General features: G+C 41.1%; 1 long non-coding RNA gene across 1 annotated transcript; it reads right to left on the minus strand.

The window, feature by feature from the left end:
- Window positions 1-6,222: 6,222 nt before the first annotated feature.
- Window positions 6,223-12,749, minus strand: LOC134739043 (uncharacterized). Its single transcript, XR_010125445.1, has 2 exons — window positions 12,557-12,749; window positions 6,223-8,791 (listed from the first exon to the last, which is right to left on the minus strand). It is a non-coding gene; the product is annotated as an uncharacterized LOC134739043 (long non-coding RNA).
- Window positions 12,750-20,587: the final 7,838 nt, after the last annotated feature.

Genomic DNA, 20,587 nt, shown 5'->3' on the forward strand with positions numbered 1-20,587 from the left:
CAAGTCTGAAGGGAAGAAAAAGCTGATGTTCTAGTTTGAAGGCAGTCAGGCAGGATAATTCACTCTTACTTTGGGGAGGGTAATCCTTTTTGTTCTATTCAGGCCTTCAACTGATTGGGTGAGGCCCACCCACATCAGGGAGAGCAATCTGCTTTACTCAGTCTACCAATTTAAATGTTCCTGTCACCCAGGAACACTCCCAAAGAAACCCCAGAATAATGTTTGACTAAATATCTGGGTACCCCAAGATCCAGTCAAGTTGACACATACAATTAACCATCACAAATCCATGCCTTGTGAACTTGGCACCCATATACACCTCCTTAAACCATATTTAATCTTCAAATGAAGACCATAACAAGGTCATAATTCCATCTAACATGATACAACTGTTCTACCTACAACCGAAAATGCACTAACCTTTTCCCCAGAAAAAGAGGTAAAGTCCTTCACTAATGTTAACTGTTTTCTTTGATATCCTGTAACTTAAATACCATGATGTAAAGTTAACAATTCTTAAATACTATTATTTAAAGCCAATACATCTTATGTTACATGACAAGGGGATAAGAGAAGGAAGAAAACAAAAGTATTTGATACATACAAACAAATATATTCATAACAAAATAAGCAGGAAATATGACAATTACAGCCCTTGTTTCTCTAACTGGTCACATGATAACTGATATTTATAACTACCTTCTTCCACTACCCATTCCATATTCTGTTTGCCTTCAGCAAGCAACTCAGCTAGTCATAGTTCTTTATTGGTAGGGTAACCCAAACCTTCATTGTTGTAGAATCTGGGCCATTAGTCCTGCCTAGGTTGGGTTGTTGTCGTTTTCCATTGACCTTAATCATAAGGGATGGTAACACTAAGAGATTCTCTAGAGTATTTCCTGTATTCTAGAATACTCTTCCTTCCCTCCATTGTGGAGTAGTATTCCAGTTTCCCCTTGGTAGACAGGATCAATCACTCCAACCAACACCACAACTCCCTTCTTTGCCTTAACTTCTAGCTCAATGGAATCGTTGTGTCTCCTGGTGGAAGCATTCCTCCCTTTGGAACTGAAACCTCTAGGCTAGCAGACCAAAAGATCTCTGTAACAGGAGGAGAAATTTTGCTAGTGGGTCACTAGGGTTGATAGGGACCCATTGATTTCCACCCATTGATTCATGGATCTGTGAATCCTGGCTGTGGGAGAAATAGCACCATATGTTAGATACAGATTCAGAGTATATACAGACTCCTGGAGAATCTTACCCTAGCTCTGCAAGGTATTGTAACCTAGTTGGCACTGTAACTGAATCTTCCAAAGGCCATTCCACCATTCTTTCAAGCCAGCTATTTCAGGGTGGTGGGGAACATGGTGAGAGCAGTGAATTCCATGAGCATGGGCCCATTGCTGCACTTCTTTGGCTGTGACGTTAGTTCCTTAACCAGAAGCAATGCTGTATGGAATATTATGATGGTGGATAAGGAATTCTGTAAGACCATGGATGGTAGTTTAGGCGGAAGCTTTGTGTGCATGGAAGGCAAACCAGTATCTAGAGTGTCTGTTCCAGTAAGGACAAAACATTGCTTCTTCCCTGATGGAAGCAATCCAGAGTAATCAACCAGATAACTGATCTCCCCAGGAATGACACCATATTGGAAACTCAGTGATAGTCTCTGCTAGTGGTAGATTAGACACTCAGCAGTGGTCATAGTCAGGTCGGCTTTCATGAGTGGGGGTGCATGTTGCTGATCCCATGCATAACCTCCATCCCTGGCACCATGGCCACTTTGTTCATGAACCCATTGGGCAATGAGGGGATAGCTGGGGAAAGAGGCTAACTGGTATCCACAGAAACGATTATTCTGTCCACTTGGCTATTAAAATCCTCCTCTGCTGAGGTCACCTTTGGTGAGGATTCACACAGGACATAAATATCTTCACTTTTTTTGACCCACATAAGGAAGTCTATCCGTATACCTTTTCCTCAAATTTCCTTGTCACTAGTTTTCCAACATGTTCCTCCCAAGTCCCTGACCATCTAACCAACCGTTCGTCACACCCCACAAATCAGTATATGATTGCATATTTATCCATTTCTCCTCCCAAGCAGAGTGAACAACTAGGTGCACTGTTTGGGAGTTCTGCCCACTGGGAGGATTTCCTTTCACTGTCCTTCAGGGACGTCCTAGGAAGAGGTGATAGTGCTGCAGCTGTCCACTTTGGGGTGGTGCCTACCTACCATGCAGAACCATCTGTAAACCAGGCCCAAGTCTTCTCTTCCTCTGTCAGCTGACTGTAGGGAACTCCCCATGAGGCCACAGGTGCAGACTGGGAGAGAGAAGACTGTGTATCAGGAGTGGAGACCATGAGCATTTGGGCCACTTCTTCATGTAGCTTGTGCCTTCAGGGCCTGCTCAGGCCCCATCACATATTTACCATTTCCATTTGGTGATGGAGCACTGGTGTGCACACCCAACTTTATGGCTTGGTGGGTCAGATAACATGATCTGGGCTTGGTGGCCCAGATCATGATGGGCAGCTCAGGTCACATGGTAACTTGGGGGCCTATGGTCAAGTGTTGTTTCTACTAAAACCCAGTAGCAGATCAAGAGCTGTTCTCAATAGGAGAGTGGTTATCTGCAGGAGATGGCAAGTCTTTGCTCTAAAATCCTAAGGGCCTGAGCTGTGGTTCACCTATGGGGGCCTGCCAAGAGCTCCAAACAACATCCCTAAATGCCACTGTCATTTCAAGCACCACTGTCATTGGATCTGCTGGATCATATGCCGCAAGTGGCAGAGCAGCTTGCCTAGCAGCCTGGAGCTGTTACAGAGCCTTTTCTTATTCTGGACCCCACTCAAAACTAGCAGCTTCTCAGGTCGCTTCATAAATAGGCCAGAGTAACAAAGCCATATGAGGAATATGTTGCCTCCAAAATCCAAGGAGGTACTATGTATTAGTCTGTTCTCACACTGCTAATGAAGGTATATCTGAGACTGGGTAATTTATAAAGGAAAGAGATTTAATTGACTCCCAGTTCCACATGGCTGGGGAGGCCTCACAATCATAGTGGAAGGGGAATGAGGAGCAAAGTCACATCTTACATAGTGGCAGGCGAGAGAGCTTCTGCAGGAGAACTCCCATTGATAAAACCATCAGATCTCATGAGACTTATTTGCTACCACAGAATAGTATGGGGGAAACTGCCCCCATGATTCAATTAGCTCCACCTAGCCCCACCCTTGACACGTGGGGATGATTACAATTCAAAGTGAGATTTGGATGGGGACACAGCCAAACCATGTCACCCTACTAGGTGTTGTGCCTCATTTTTTGGTTTTAGAAGGGCCCAGATGCAACAACTTACGCTTCATTTTAGAGGGAATATCTCTGGCCAGGCACAGGGGTTCATGCCGGTAATCTTAGCACTTTGGGAGGCCAAGTCAGGCAGATCACTTGACCTTAAGAGTTTGAGACCAGCCTGCACAACATACTGAGACTCTGTCTCAAAAAAATTAAAAATTCAGGCTGGGCGTGGTGGCTCATGCCTGTAATCCCAGCACTTTGGGAGGCCGAGGCAGGCAGATCACTTGAGGTCAGGAGTTTGAGATCAGCCTGGCCAACATGGTGAAACCCCGTCTCTACTAAAAATACAAAAATTATCTGGGCATGGTGGTACACACCTGTAGTTCCAGCTACTTGGGAGGCTGAGGCAGGAGAATCACTTGAACCTGAGAGGCAGAGGTTGCAGTGAGCCTAGATTGTGCCACTGCACTCCAGCCTAGGCGACAAGAGTGAGACTCCATCTCAAAGCAAACAAAAAAATCAAATAGAAGGAGTATCTCAATATGCCCTACACCACTGAAGCCCTAGAAATTTCACTGAGGTAGAAGGCCCCTGGAGGTTTTTTCGGATTTATTTTCCACTTTCTGTCATGCAGCTATCTTACCAATGTCTAGAGTAGGTACTATTTCTCTCTCACTAAATCCGATCACCATAATCTCATTGATGTCATGGACCAGTGTGATATCTCTTGAAAGGGAAAAATGATCAAGATCCCACTGGGTGCAGTGGCTCATGCCTGTAATCCCAGCACTTTGGGAGGCCAATGAGGGAGGATTGCTTGAGCCCGGGAGTTTAAGACCAGCCTGGGCAATGTATTGAGACCCTGTTTCTACAAAAAAAAATTTAAAAATTAGCCATATGTGGTGATACATGCCTGGAGTCCTAGCTACTCAGGAAGCTGAAGTGGGAAGATTGTTTGAGCGTGGGACATTGGGGCTGCAATGTGCTCTGATCGTGCCGCTGCACTTCAGCCTGGGCAAGAGAATGAGACCTTGTCTCAAAAAAAAAAAAAAAAAAAAAAAAATCCCTGTGAACTAAATTACGACATAGTGTTGGAGAGTTGATGTACCCCTAATGTAGGCAGGGATGGTGTATTTCTGGCCTTTCCAAATGAAAGCAAACTACTTCTAATGGGTTTTATGGACAGGGATGGGGAAAAGGGCATTTGCCAGATCAATAGCTGTATACCAAGTACCTGGGGATGTGTTAATTTGCTCAAGCAGTGAAACCACATCTGGCACAATGGCTGCAATTAGAGACACCATCGGGTTAAACTTAATCTAGTGTCATCCTCCAGGATCCATCTGTCTTCTGCACAGGACAAACAGGAGTGTTCATTGGGGATGTGGTGGGAATCACCAATGTAAGAGTTAAAGAGGAAAGAAACACAAAATGTGGCTTAACAGTTAAAGACAGATTTATTGTAGAGAAAATAAACCTGAGAGGGCCTTCTGGCCGATTTCAGTCGGGAGCACTTTCTCTTACAGACTAAGAGTATATATTGATTTTAGGGTGAGGGGGCTTATTATAAGCTTGGAATGTTTCTGTTTGGGGGAGAAGTTTTATGGTGGAGTTAAAATGTCTCTGGGCAGAGGGGAGGTTATCTTGGGGCTGACATCTTTCCGGCCAGAAGAGGTTTATCTCGAGGCTGGCATCTTCCCACCCAGAGGGGGTTTATCTCAGGGCTAGCATGTCTCTGGTAGGGGAGGAGTTCGGGATGTTTCTGGTTGGAGATGTTGTTTGTGGTTTACAGTCATGCTGCCTTAGCCATTACACTGATGCCCTTTGGATTTAGGCAGTTTTTTATTAAGATGAATTTTAAAATGACAGTAGTTGTTCAAGATGGCAGTACTCCTGCTCTGTCAACCACCCCTGTATCTTTGAAGTCCTTAATGTTGATACGAATTTCTGCAGTCCCCTAGGAACATGGTATTGCTTTTGATGTATGATTTTCCTAGGTAGAGGCAGTTCTATTGACTTCCACTTGGCCTTTCTCACCACAATAGCCGTCACTCCACAGGTCAGAGAACCAGTGTGGGATTCTGTCAGCTGCTGAGTATATCGATTTCAATTACACATTTTAGAACTGGGGAAATAACCACAGCACGGGCTTGGGTATCCACTTGGTCCACTGTGAAATGGACATGACCTAAATTTCCATTGATTCTGTGACCTCCATAAGCCACTATTCTGACGTGATCACAGTGATATTTTGGGTCTCCTGGAGTAAATGTCAAAGCCCATATCCAGTAATTCCCAAAAGGTCTGCTTATTTCCTTTTCCTCAATGCAGTTATCCTAGTTAAAGGCTGTAGGTCCCTTTGGTGAAGGCTGAAAGATACAGTATAGATTTTAGATAGTTTTCTGAGGTTCTTAAGGAAGACTCAGTCCCCCCTTCATTCAAGGTGTTCTAGGTCTCTAAGCTGGCTCAAGCCTGGAAATAGTCTTTTTAATAGAACATCAAATACCAAACTAAATTTATTTTGCTAAGAGAAATTGATTAACTGAAAGAGAAATAAGTACAGTCTAAATTTTAGATATATGGGGAAAACCCTGAGATTACTAATTATGTATCACAATCCTCTTATGTACATCCTGAAAATGATGGTATCAATATAATACATACAGTGGATTTACATTTTAAACTTGATCTATTACTTTTGAATATTTGTCTTACACTGAAAACAAATTCTGACATCTTCAGGAAACCAATATGAGTAAGCTAAATATTGACTTAAAATAGTTAAACCCCTTAATAACTTCCTTCAAATAATTTCTATTATTTCACTGCTTAAGTTCAGCGTTTGAATAACAAAGGTAACATAAGTACTTAAGATCTCAAAGGCCCATTACATTCTATTAATAACGACAAAACAACATATTTACTGAAAATAGTCTTTTTTCTTTGCCTTCCAGTTTTACACTTTTTAAAAAACACAAAATTGGACAAGATCAAATAACTAGGTGGTAAAACACTGACTTTAAAAAATTACATCTTTAAACCCATGAGAATCATAATTCAAAGTATGGCCATTGGGGGCAACTTATAAACCTTTGACCCTTTCTTAACACTATGTGACTGATTTTTCACAAAGAAAACACAAATGCCATTAAGAAAGTGTATTTTTCCTTGACACACTCTGCGATCTTGGTTAACAGACTGAGTCTCCAAACATGTAAACAATTTATCCTGTATTATGAAAGAGCAAAGTTGTGATAGCAATATAATGAACAATAAAGTGTAGCTTCTCCCAAGAAAGAGCTAAAGATAAAGAAGTGCTGCATTCTTGAAGTCGGTTCAGTTTTACCCAAGCTTATTTTAGGTAATCAAAACCTAGAGCAATGAGCTTAGGTAAAATTTAATTAAGGAATACTGAAAGCTGGATTTATTTGTTGCATTTATCTTCATTGTGGACAACACGATTAGAAATCCCAGAATCACAGATGAAAGCATAGTTTTTCCTGAGATTCGATACTATGCTGGAACCCCACCCCCACCCCCTTGAAAACCAATATATCCCATTTCAGCCTTCATAGGTCGACTAATAAAAAAGTCTCATAATTCAGGCACACACTTTGGCCAAATTTAGCTTTATCACATCTAAAAAGAGTTCATGTATAAAACAAGTATCAGTTCAAAAATATAGATTACTTTTTAAGAAGAACCTGCAGGAAATATAAAAATAATTAAATCTGGTAGAAAGGAACTGTTACACCTGCCTGAAATTGAGGAGGTCGAGGCAGGCAGATCATTTGGGCTAAAGAGACCAGCCTGCCTAATGTACATTAGGTACAGCTGTTCTCCAGGCAGCTTGTTTTACTGTTTAGACCGAGGTACTCAACACAGATTTCCTAATTCATGTTACTAAGAGGCACCCTTAAAGTGCTTCATTTCCATAGCTTGGTACTCCAAAAAACCATCCTGGTCCCACTGCCCTGTCCTTTCAAAGAAGCATAATGGCCAGCTATTCTGGACGAAGAGAGAGATCTTTGGAGATTTTTTCTTCTAGAAGATTAAGAAATCTTTAAGACTTACAGGTTCAGACTCATTACAACAGTCTAGATTGCTTCAAAATAGGAAATGAGGCCAGGTGCAGAGGCTTACGCCTGTAATCCCACCACTTTGGGAGGCCGAAGCGGGTGGATCACGAGGTCAGGAGGTCAAGACTATCCTGGCTAACACGGTGAAACCCCATCTCTACTAAAAATACAAAAAATTAGCTGGGCATGGTGGCAGGCGCCTGTAGTGCCAGCTACTCAGGAGGCTGAGGCAGGAGAATGGCGTGAACCCAGGAGGCAGAGCTTGCAGTGAGCTGAGATCGTTCCACTGCACTCCAGCCTGGGCAACAGAGCAAGACTCCGTCTCAAAAAATATATATACATATATATATGAAATGAAGCTGAAATTAATTTTTACATTTAATTTTATATCTTAAATTTCTATAGCACTAAGATGCCAATGTTTTAATGAAAAAGAAAATAGAGTATAAAATTCAGTAGCACCTATTTATCTCAAATACAAGTACAGTGAGTATTAAACAACAATGATAATATAGGAACGAAAACAGAATTTGTAGATTTGCCCAAATTAACTGTTTCTCCAAATTTGAGGTGTATGGCAAGTTGAATGTTTGTTCTCTCTGCAATTGTTAGTTACATTATCAGCTTAACACTTTCAAACACTGCGGGAGGCATTTCTCTGTTCACACAGACTTAAGCACATATATACTGAGCTGTAAATAGTTTGCCTTCCACGTTTGGTCTCTATTGGACTGAACAAAGGGGGGCAAATGCAGGAATAAAAGACAAGAGACAAAAGAGTATATTTGGAAAAAGGGGTCGGGGGAACCTTGCCTCTAGTGGACAAGGGCCCTGGTTTACACAGCCCTCCATATTTATTAGGCAAAAGAGATAGCGAAAAAGCGGGGTTGGGGGCGGTGATTGTCAGTCAGCCGTTTGGTTCACAGCAGGCTTTGAACTACATCCTTTGAACAATAGGCGCTAATTTTCTCCGTAGATAACTTCAAGGAGCCATCAGGGAATGATGTCCCTCAGCAAACCTTTTGGTGGCAGGACAGTGTGAGTTTGCCAACATCCTGCATTCATGATAAACAGTTTGCTGTTTGATCATATAGCCTCCAGTGAAATGCTGAGCTGGTCACGTCCCACGGGCCTTCGGCTCCCTGCATATCCCTCTTTTTGTTTTGTGTATTAATTGAAAGAATGTAAGTCCAGGCTGGGCAGCTCTTATTATCCGATTGGTGGTCCGTCGAATTTTACAGAAAATGTAGCATTAGAGCTGTGTCGTGACTCTTATCGGCCCTCTCTCCATCTTTGCACTCAGGCTCAGCTGGCTCATGGCTCGTACAGGAGGGACCGGGCCGATGGTTGGCCACCATAGGTTCCTCCAGTCTCCCGTTCCATGGTCGCACGCACAGTTTGTCCATCTCCTGTAAACACACAAGCATACCATCTTCCCCATATCAGTAAATCCACCGGACCTTTCCATTGTCTTTCTTTTGGGGATTTCCATAACACTTTCAGATAAACTTTCCTCTTTTCCTCTAACGCTTGCCGGTGTCTTTTTGCTGGAGTCTTAACCATTCGTACAAGGAGTCAAAAAATTTACAGTAAATAAGGCTAAATGTAGTTTTGATTGAGGTGGTAGTTGGCCTCGTATACCCCCTTTTGTCTTCTCAACATGTGTTGTAATGTTTGATGTGCCTGCTCTATAATGCCTTGTCCTCTAGGATTATAAGGAATTCCTGTTTTATGGGTTATAGCCCAAAGCTGTAAGAAATTTTGAAAAGCATGACGAGTATAAGCGGGTCCACTATTAGTTTTTAATTGTTTAGGTATCCCCATATGAGCAAATGATGACAATGTTGCTGTACATGACCAGCTGTCTCACCTATTTGGCATATAGCATGCAACATATGAAATAAGTGTCTATAGTCACATGAACATCGCTAAGCTTGCCAAAGGTTGCTATGTGTGTAACATCCATTTGCCAAATTTCATTTGGAGCCAAACCTCGTGGGTTACAGCCTTCTACAGGTGTGGCTCCAGGGACATGCTGGCAAATAGGACAGGCTTGTATTATAGCCCTAGCTTCTCTGCGAGATAAATGGAACATGCGAGTAAGGGCGGAAGTATTTTGGTGCAGAAGTACATAAGACGCTTGAGCTTGCTGAAACACAGAACCAATTAGTTTGTCTGCTTGCTCATTACTTAGAGATAGTGGCCCAGGATGTTGTGTATGAGAGCGAATATGAGAAACATGAAAAGGAGCTGTACGAGAGCAAATAACTTATTGAAGTCTTAAAAATAAATTAAGCAGTTCTGGGTCTAGTGTACTTTTAATTGTAGCAGTTTTTATTCAACTGGCTACATTTATAACCTAAGCTGAATCACAATGTTGATAGGATCTGAAGCTGTGAGCTGTAAAACCTGAATGACTGCAATTAGCTTTAAGTGTTGAGCTGAAACCCCAGAGGTCATTATTGTTTTTGGACCTTTTTGGAATAACAGATACCGGTGGATTTTAGGGGATAACTGACTTTTCTGTATGTTCTGCATTTAATTGCTCTTTTACCAACAGATGAAGTTGATCTAGCTTCTTATGTGTTAGGGGCCATTGATCTACCCACACAGGTTTGTCACTAAGCGATTCTAATGGTAAGACAGTGGGTGGAGGAGAAATATCATGACCCCCGTCAGAAATCCTGACATTCTAGCCCTTCTTTATTTGTTTTTCCAGTTACTGATATCGTGTTAGGATTTCATTGTAGAAATTTTCTTAAACCTTTTTCCCTTTGATATCCCATGTCTTTCAAGATTTTAAATCCTGGGTTATTAAAGTTTTCATTTGTATGTCTCATATCCCATGCTGTAACTCTCGACCCCATAAATTGATAGCTATATTTGCAACATAAGGCTGAAAAGTATATGACTGTCCATCCGGACCAAGACAAGATAAAATCTCAGCACTTTGTTGAACACTTTGAGCTGTTCCTACTCCCACTAGGGACGTAGAAGTTAATTGTAAGGGCCAGGATGGGGGCCAGTTGTCTTTAGATATTACTGATACATCAGCTCTCGTATTCATAAGCCCATAAAATTTCCTTTCTTTAATTTGTACACACAGGTGGGTCTATTAGAGGCAATGGGTCGAGATAGATAGATTTCCTGTATAGTTGTGCTCCCAAACCCTTTATTTCCTCGTTTCTCCTTTTGTTAAGAAGGGTGTAATTTGCAGGAAATAAGCGATAATTGAGGAATATATTCTCCCGGTACAAAACCCCAAAGATTTTGTGACATTAAAACTATTTGAATTTCTATTTCATAATCGGAGTCAGTCACTTCTGGGACTATAGTGATGCCTTGCAAGTTAAGACGGTTTTTGCCTAAAATTAGTCCCATGTACTGTTGGTAAAGGTCCCCAAATACCAGTGCGAACTTTGATAGGTTTGTCTCCAACAACTAACGTGATTTTTTCTATGGTGGGTAGATTTAATTCTGCACTTCCTGGTGTTTCTGGGGTGAGGGAATCAATGTGCCTCTGGGAACCCATCCCTGAAACGGGGTTGAGGTCTGTACTGGGAATGCCCTCATTATTTGTGGGGCCCGGGTTCAGGCCTCCATCTCACTTCCCGGCAGGGGGGTGCCATTTTGATGAAATTTTGAGCAGCACTGATTAGCCCAGTGATTTCCTTTGTTACAGCGAGGACAAAGTCCTGGCGTTTTTTCCGCTGGAGTCTGGGGGTGGGGGGGGGGGGGTGCGGTGGACAGCATTGTAAGGTCCTTTCTGTCCTGAGATCTGGCAGCATTGCTTTTTAAAATGTCCAGTTTTTCCACAATTATAACATTTTCCCATTTTAGGGTTTGACCCTTGGCTTCTTTTAGATTTGTCAACTGCTAAATTAGCCATTGCTTGTGCTAACGTTGCCGAGTGATGAAGCTCAGTTCCTGCATCCTGACAAGCTCTTGAGAAAATTTCCCAAGTTTTTGTACACCTCACCGGTGCCAGTGCACGTTTGCATTCTCAAAAGCTAGAGTTAAAGTTAGCATTTCTGCAGCCAAGGTATGAGGAATCTGATGCTTCACTGCCTCTTGTAATCTTGCAAGAAATTGCGCATAGGGTTCCTCTGACCCTTGCATGATATGTAAAAAAGATTGTACTAGGACTCCCTCTTTAGGAATTGTGGCCCAGGCTCATTTAGCGGCCTGTGCACACTGCTGATAAGCAGCGTCTGGGCATGCCATTTGACGTTCCAGGTCTGAGTAAGGGCCATTACCTAACAGCATATCCTCTGTAATGTCTCCATGTCCAGCAACACAGTTCTGTCTAGCCTGCTTTGCACACATTTTTTGCCAATTTAAATTCCATGTCAGATATGCGCTCACAGACAAGCAAGTTCGCACCAAGTGTTTCACATCAAAGGGCAAAAGATGCATAGCACCAAACACAGATTCTGGCAATCCTAAGGTGAATGGGCTTTGTACGCCATTATTTACCACACTCACTTTTAATTCTTTTAACAACGTAAACTCTAGTGTGTGTTCATGAATAACCTGCTGTGGATTATTTAGATCAGGCCTTATAGAAATAGGAAAAGCGCAAGGTCCTAAGGGCTCTCCAGCTATGGCAGCAGAGTGTAAAATTCTTTGTATTGGGGTTTGTATTTCTGCTACTGAAGGAGGTGGTACAGATGTTTCTGCAATTGGAGGAAGTGGTATAGGCCAATTTTTATCCTCCCTCTCCTGTTTTTTATTTTCAATTGGAGCTGTGGGTGGGACAACAGATTCTTTCAGATTTTTAGACTTAGCCTGCTGTCCAGCAGAATAATAAGGAGATAATGGCAGAAGTACAGTACGAACTAAACTTCAAGTGGAGAAAACAGAAGAATCAACTTTAAGACCTTTTGGATGAGCCTGTTTTAATCCTTCTCCTGCCCTATCCCAATTTTCCACATCAAGAGTGCCTGCCTGTGGAAACCATGGGTTATGTGTAATAACCTTTTGTGGCTTCTGCAGGAGGTTAGTGTCTGCGAATTAACCTGAGCTCTAGACTGTCTCAGCAGACCTTTAAGCAACTGCACATAATGTTTTTCTTTAATAGACAAATTCTTCCCCTTGTTACCCTGATTCAGAAAACTTCCCGTTCCCAGTACTTCTTTAAAGCACTGCTCCCATTACCTCTTTAAGGCACCGACCTTATATCCACTGCTGGCAGACTTGTCCCGGGGTCCCTGTTTGCCTTGTCAAATTCAGTTCCTCTGCTCCAGCAGACATTCGTTCACGTCCTCGAAGTCCCTGTTCTGGGGCGCCACTATGCCACTGACCTATTGGACTGAACAAAGGGGGGCAAACACGGGAATAAAACAAGAGACAAAAGAGTATATTTGGAAGAAGGGGTCGGGGGTATCTTGCCTCTAGTGGACAAGGGCTCCGAGCTTTACACAACCCTCTGTATTTATTAGGCAAAAGAGATAGCAAGAAACGGGGGTGGGGGGGTGATTTTCAGGTAATTGTCCATCGGTGGTTTGGTTCATAGCAGGCTTTCGAGACTGCATCCTTTGAACAATAGGCGCTAATTTTCTCAGTAGATAACTTCAAGGAGCCCCTCAGCAAACCTTTTGGTGGCAGGGCAGTGTGAGTTTGCCCACATCCTGCATTCATGATAAACTGTTTTTTGATCATATAGCCTCCAGCAGAATGCTGAGTTGGTCACATCCCACAGGCCTTCGGCTCCCTGCAATTGTATACCTTAAATTTCTGTATCACTAAGATGCCAATGTTTTAATGAAAAAGAAAATAGAGTATAAAATTCAGTATCACCTATTTGTCTCAACTACAAGTACAGTGAGTATTAAACAACGACAATATAGTAACGAAAGCAGAACTTGTAGATTTGCCCAATTAACTCTCTTTCTCCAAATTTGAGGTGTATGACAAGTTGAATGTTTGTTCTTTCAGCAATTGTTAGTTACATTATCAGCTTAACACTTTCAAACAGTGGAGGAGGCATTTCTCCATTCACACAGACTTAAGTACATATATACTGAGCTGTAAATAGTTTGCCTTCCATGTTTGGTCTCTAAGCACTAAATAGGTAGACTTCAAATCAGTCTATGTGACCCAGTGGCCCTCTCTTCAGAGGCATCAATGCATTTGGCAAATGTCTTGAAACATGAATTGTAAATTGACATAGGTACAACCTTGATAATAAGAGTCCCAAATACGTAGTTTTTAAAATGTTAAACTTAGGGGGAAAAATTATAATGATCATCAGCCCTATTTCCTGAAAATTCAGTTGAGGTAACCTCTGCAAGTCACAGCTCCACATTTACATACAGTTCTGACCCTCTTTTTGGCTGGGCTGTGGTCAATAGAATCTGAAGATATATCTCCAGAACCTTTCATTTGATAATCAAAAGTCAGCTCTTCTCCAGCATTTTTGGTTCTCGTGGAAAACATTGCTATTCAGGGAAGACGAGTATTGTTGTAGGAGTTATTAAGAAATTATTTTAGGCAGATAGGGAGGAAAAGGGGTCCTTGGGAAGTTTTCATTTTTTAAAGCATCTCCGGAAAAGTTTCTTGTAAAGCCCCGGCTCTTAGAGCCAGGCTGTGAACCTGACTCCTCCCAAAGTTGGTTCAGCCTATGCCCAGTGATTGGCAAGGACAGTTTGTGAGCTGGAAACAAAATGAAGTTGTTTGGGTTGGATCTCTTTCACTGTCTCAGTCACAATTTTGCAATGACAGTTTCAAAAGCTACCTATCACTCCTTTGAAAATACCTTGTGCACTGGCAGTTAAGTCATAACCTAATTAAGGCTCGTTGGTTTCACCTGTGAGGCTACTCTTTGTAAAGTTCAAAAGCCAAAAATCTTAACTGCTTGGCGTGGCTCAAGTCAGGTAGCAAGGGATTTAAAAAAAAAATTCTTAAAGAGCGCTCAGCTTAATTAAAAGTGAATGTTCAAGTTTTAGGTATATTTAAAAGGCCTTTATGTTTTTCTTTTCTTGGATCTTGTTTTCTGGAAAAAGGTTCTTAGTCAGCTGAATTATTTTTCTCCATTTTTTTTTGTCTTGCCACTCTTAATGTATGCATGAAAGGCCCTGAGATAACTTCTGGTAGCATGGGACTCCTTGGGAAAAATAGAGGAGGTGCCACAAACCCTGTTTTGGGGAAAACCCTGTTTTCCTCATGAAACCCCAGGAATTAAAAGCAAATAGTTCCCTCTCAAAATCAAAGGCTCTGTTCTGTTTTGCATTGTGTTATCTGATGGTTTTGAGTTTTGCGGTATCTGAAATTACTCCTCATTGTAAGAGAGCTTTGGTGTATAATAACTAGGTAAAAAATACCCTGTAAGGGATGGCTAATAATAATTATAAATCAGAAAAGCATGCTCTTGGCCACCTGAAAAATAAAGAAACATCCCCACCCCACACTGGGAGATGAGACTCCCATCAGGGATGGGCTAATTACAAAATAAGCCAGTTGGCTTTGGGTTGCCTTGCAATGAAATGCATGGTAGAAGCACTACACTGTCTTCTCCCATAGTATCTATATGGTCTTTTCATAAATTAAGCATTGAAATAAAAGCATAGCAAGGAGGTCTTAAAACACTACTCTGCCTTTTAGTAAAAGGGTTATAAAAAGTTTGTAGAAATTTCACTTCATGGTCAAGTTGGTTAGGATTAGATGGAATGATCTATAAGGTTTTATTTAAACAAATTAGGGTTAACATTAACAAACTAATACAAGGGTAAAATTTGGCTTTAAACTGGATTTCCATGTCATAGTAAAGGCTAATAAAAAGTTTTTGACTTTTAAGTCATCATTTTGGCAAAATAATTTATGGCAATCTGGAAATTGTCCTTCCTAATGTTTGGCTTTTTGGATGGTTCATAGGGCCCCTGAAACATTTAAAAAAGAGATAAACAGGATTATTTGACATGTTTAGTCACATGAGATTGCCAAAATGATGTCCAATCTTCTTTAAATTATATTTTGGTGAATAATACTAATATATGTTCAAAAATTGTATGGGATTTCTAAAATTCTAATGTCTAAGTATATATTATCAGTCATAATTAAAGGTAAAGTTATTGTAGACCATGGATATACACAAACTTCTTTGTCAGTCATGTTTTTAATTGTAACTACCCAGGAAATGTTGCCATTCGCAGACAATTGTCTTGTTTCGTTCCTTCTCAAAAGACGGTTTGTAATCAAGCTATATTAAGAACTTTAACAGGTGTTCTCAAATGCAGGTTTTTAATAGCTTTACAGGTTATAACATTGGAATAGAGAAAGAACATAGAAAACTTTTAAAGAACTGACATGTTCACAAATATCAAGCAAAACAAGAGTTAACTAAGTGAGGTGCACTCAGAAAGTTAAAGCAAGCCTTTTATGTTTTGCTTGGAATACTGCTGATCCTTGTTTTGTTTTTCAGAGTCAAGGAGAAACTTATTTTAAGCTATTTATGGCCTTTAATAATTGAGTAAGGCATATTCCTATGAACAAAATTTAGAGCATGTTTATTTCTCTGCCTGGTTCCTCTGGAATTTGGAAACTATCTGTGACTAAACTTACGGCAATGTAGTCGTTTGCATCGGTGCAATAAGAATCCATTTTTCTTTGTCAGCGGGACACAATTGGAAAAACTGGTTATTTTACCAAGGCTTTAACTGAAAGGGTGTGTTTCTCTTTAAGGAATCAAGCTTGACATGCAGAGCCAATAAAAAGCCCCTTGGGGAGAACTGGCCTCATACCTTGTCTACACAGTCCCTGCACAGAGTTCCTAACCTGTGGTCAGTAAAGAATGTCACTTTCTAACAGGTCTGGAAGCTCGAGTTTATCTTGGGACCTCAAGAGGAGAGGATCACCCAGTTCACAGGTACTTGAGGATACAAACCCATTGCTGGGCTCGGCTTTCAAAGTCTTATGTGAAATTCCTTGTGAAACAGAGTTTCATCAAAGCCAATCCAAAAGGCCTATGTAGAAATAACCATTCTTGCTGCACTTTATGCAAATAATCAGGCCGAATATAAGACTACAGTTTATTCACAATTTGTTTTTACCAAAAATGAGGACTAGAGAGAAAAATGGTACTCCAAAGCTTATCATACATTGGTCATTAAGTCCTAGTCTCATTAATTGTTTTCAAGCTTTTCGCCTACATTTTAGACTAACCCTGCTTATTTCTGTGAATCTAGTAGTGATCTCCTGCAGCTTGGAAGAAAAGATAAGGGATAGAGAATGTAAAAATCTGGATCAATATACTGGTTCTGGGCAATTATCCTGCAAATTCTGCCAGGTAATAAAAGTGAGTAGGGTGCCCATAACCCGCAAGTTTCTTTGTTTAGGAAAATAAAAACAAGGAACTTCATAGACCCCCCCAAAGGGGAATTCTATATCTTGACAAGTAAAATTTTAGATAGAAATTATCTACAACACCACACTTATGGAAATTGCTGTCCTCACTCTATTATTTGCAAAAGGATTATACACAGTAGCACCTTCTAACTGAAGTATTAAACAGAGAGTTTCCATCGCTGTCGTATTTTGCTTAATTATTATCCTTATAGCAGGGATAATAGTTACTAACAAAAAGGAAGCATGAAAGTTTTACTATCACTGAGTCTGGTAGGACTTTTTATTGGGTTTAGTGATGCAGTTTTAAATGAAACATGCTGCTTTTGGATTAATACCTCTAGTAAAGGAAAATTTACAGGTACTTAAAAATCAAATCAAAATTATTGACAGGCTCAGGAAAAATGCCAGCTTCAGCCCTGAGTGGCTACAAACCCTCTTTAATAAATTCCAGTCTTCTTTATGGAATTGGTTAACGCCTTTATTAAGCCCTCTCTTGCTTATATGTCTTGTATTGATATTTGGACTCTGTATACACAATACTATAGCTCGAATTGTTTCTTCTCGCCTAGAAGCAATCAAACTCCAAATGGTGCTGTAAACTGAACCACACATGGACAGGCCATTCTTCCGAGGACCCTTAGATCGATCCCAGGGGGAGCCCTAGCTGCTGTTCCCCATTCAACGCCCCTTTTCAGCAGGAAGTAGCCAGAAGGAGTCGCTGCCCAAAATCCCCTAACAGCGGTTAGTGTGGCATCTCCACAGGGAGTAATGTTGTAGGAGTTACTAAGAAATTATTTTAGGCAGATAGAGAGGAAAAGGGGTCCTTGGGAAGTTTTCATTTTTTAAAGCATCTCTGGAAAAGTTTCTTGTAAAGCCCCGGCTCTTAGAGCCAGGCTGGCAACCTTTGATATGCAAATACAAGCCATTAGAAACTGGGTCCACCCAGGCCAGGTGTGGTGGCTCACGCCTGTAATCCCAACACTTTGGGAGGCCTAGGCAGGTGGATCACCTGAGGTCAGGAGTTCGAGACCAGCCTGGCCAACATGGTGAAACCCCGCCTCTACTAAAAATACAGAAAACTAGCTGGGTGTGCTGGTGCGTGTCTGTAATCCCAGCTACTTGGGAGGCTGAGGCAGGAGAACCGCTCGAACCCAGGAGGCGGAGGTTGCAGTGAGCTGAGATCACGTCATTGCACTCCAGCCTGGGCGACAGCAAGACTCTGTCAAAAAAAAAAAAAAAAAAAAAAACCAGCCAGGCATGGTAGCACGCCTGTAGTCCCAGCTACCTGGGAGGCTGAGATGGGAGGATCACTCTTGACTGGGGAAGTTGAGGCTGCAGTGAACTGAAATCGCACCACTGCACTCCAGCCTGGGTGACAGACTGAGACCCTGTCAAATAAATTATGTATGTATGTATGTATGTATGTATGTATGTATGTATGTTAACCTCATCCTAAAACATCCTCACAGAACATCCAGAATAATGTTTGACCAAATATCTGGGCACCAATGGCACATTCAAGTTGACACATAAAATTAACCCTCACAATACCACACTGTACAACTTTTGGAGTGAAGCTGGAATGTCATCGCTTTTCCAAGACTAACTCAGTGTCCACAAATGATGCTTAAGTCATGAGGATCATCTCAGATTTGGATTTGGATGCCTGACAAGCCCTCACTTCAGCCTAAATGTCTGATTTGCATGGAAAATTATCAAGAGAAGCAACAATGCCCAGCAGACTATTCCAGGTCAAAATAGTCAAATTAATAATTCATAAATTATTGTATGTTTTGAAGGTATCACAAAGTTAAAGAAAAGTTGCAAGAACAGTACAGATAACTTTTTTCCTGAACCATTTGAGAGTACGTTGCAGACCTGGTGCCCCATCATTTCTGAATATTTTAGTGTGCATTTTCTACAAACAAGGACATTTTCCAGCATAACCACAATGCACCCATCAATGTCATGAAATTAATGTTGGTACATTACTACCACCTAGTCCTCAGACCCTATTCAAATTATACCAGTTATCATAATAATTTCTTATAATTTATAGCAAAATGATCCAAACCAGGAGCTTGCATTGCATTTTTATGAATTTTTAAAACAATTAAGTCTGTGTAGTGAGTGAAGCCACAGTGATAGGAAGATATAAAGGCTTTGCATCTAGAATTTGTTCTGAAAACCCTGAGATTCAAGTAGTACATTATTTCATTTACTGTTTTACACAGAGAAGCCCTCATTTGTAAGAGTTTGCCTTTCTGATTTCCACTGGAAATGATACTATCAGTATCATACTCAGAATCTAATTACATACAAGGCACTAACCTCTCACCTGTTTTCAGCTTTGTGTAAAGACAAGGGATCAAAACATCCCTCTCTGCTATTTCATACTTAAGTGTGGGAGCTGATCCAAAGGAAGAATAGTTTCAAAAGTTCGTGAGCAAAAAAATTTAAAAGGTGAAGATTTTTTCCTTGAATGATTCTCACCTGGCAGATCTATGGAAAGATTAGCTGACTCTTTGGATCCCTGAATATAGTTAATAGAAATTTGGAAGGACCATGTCAAAATTAACTAATGTGAACTGACAAAGATTTGGGGTTCAAAGCAAAAATTAAACTTTGGAAAAGTGAGCAAGTACTTAATCAGAAACAAACAAAAAAGGAAAAGTTAGATGAAAATGGTTTCTAGGTGTTGTTGCTGTTATAGTTTGAATCATAAAGAAAAGTTATTAAAAGTCTGCTGTAACAAACCATCATAGACTGGGTGACTTATAAAGAACAAAAATGTATTTCTCACAGTTCCAGAGGCTGGGAAGTCTAAGATCAGGGCGTCAGCAGATTCAGTGTCTGGTGAGGGCCCACTTTCTGGTTCATAGATGGCACCTTCTCACTGTCTCCCCACGTGATGGAAGGGACAAGGGGTCTCTCTTGGTACTCTTTTATTAAGGGCACTAATCCCATCCATGGGGCTCCACCTTCATGACCTATTCACCTCCCAAAGGCCCTACCTGCAGATACCATTGTATGGGGGATTTTATTTCAGCCTGTGAATTTGGGGGAAGAGGAACAAACATTCGTTTTGTAGCAAAAGGAGTAGAGTAACATCTGCCAATAACTGGAGGAAAGAATTGTTCTTTTAAAACTATTAAATTGTTTAACGGGATTTAAATGATTTCAGGAATGAAATGGAAATCCTGGTAATGGGTGGAAACAGGTAAATTCTCCTTTTCCACTTACCACCACCTGTCTGAACAACAATCATTGCTCATTAATAGTCAAGAATTTGAAGAGATCATGAGTAAAAAGTCTTGATCAGAAATTGTGTATAGCTGTTTCCAGCATAAAACCTTATATAAAATGCATATTCATAGAAGATGCTCAAGTATGTCATGAAAAATATGAAGTTTATTTAAATATTTATACAAATTAAAGATTTACTGTATTCTCTAACAGTGCGTATTTTCTTTTTTGTAATAACTATATGAAATAAATACAAAGTAACACGTTTTTACCAAGCCCCCTTCCCATCCTTCTCATCCCCCTCAAACTCCCTCCAAATAGAGTCAGAGAAACAGCCAGAGGGATGTCTCCACTGAGACACAGGGAGGCCTTGCACCCAGGCAGTTCAGCAGTTCCTGGGTGGGTGGCCCTTCCCATCTGAGTACCCCTCAATGTGCCTGCTCCTCCTGGGATCCTTTCTGCTCCCTTGGGCCTCTGCTTTTGGTCTGCAATGGTTGGTTATGTAGAGGGATCGGTATTGGGGTTGTCCCAAGCCAGGCTACAGGTTGAGCAGGTAGCCACATAGGCCACATAGCAGGACAGGCCCAGATGGGGACTCTGATGTCTGCAGTTAGGGG

The sequence above is a fragment of the Pongo pygmaeus genome, chromosome X, assembly GCF_028885625.2.
Source record: "Pongo pygmaeus isolate AG05252 chromosome X, NHGRI_mPonPyg2-v2.0_pri, whole genome shotgun sequence".
Lineage (NCBI taxonomy): Eukaryota > Metazoa > Chordata > Mammalia > Primates > Hominidae > Pongo > Pongo pygmaeus.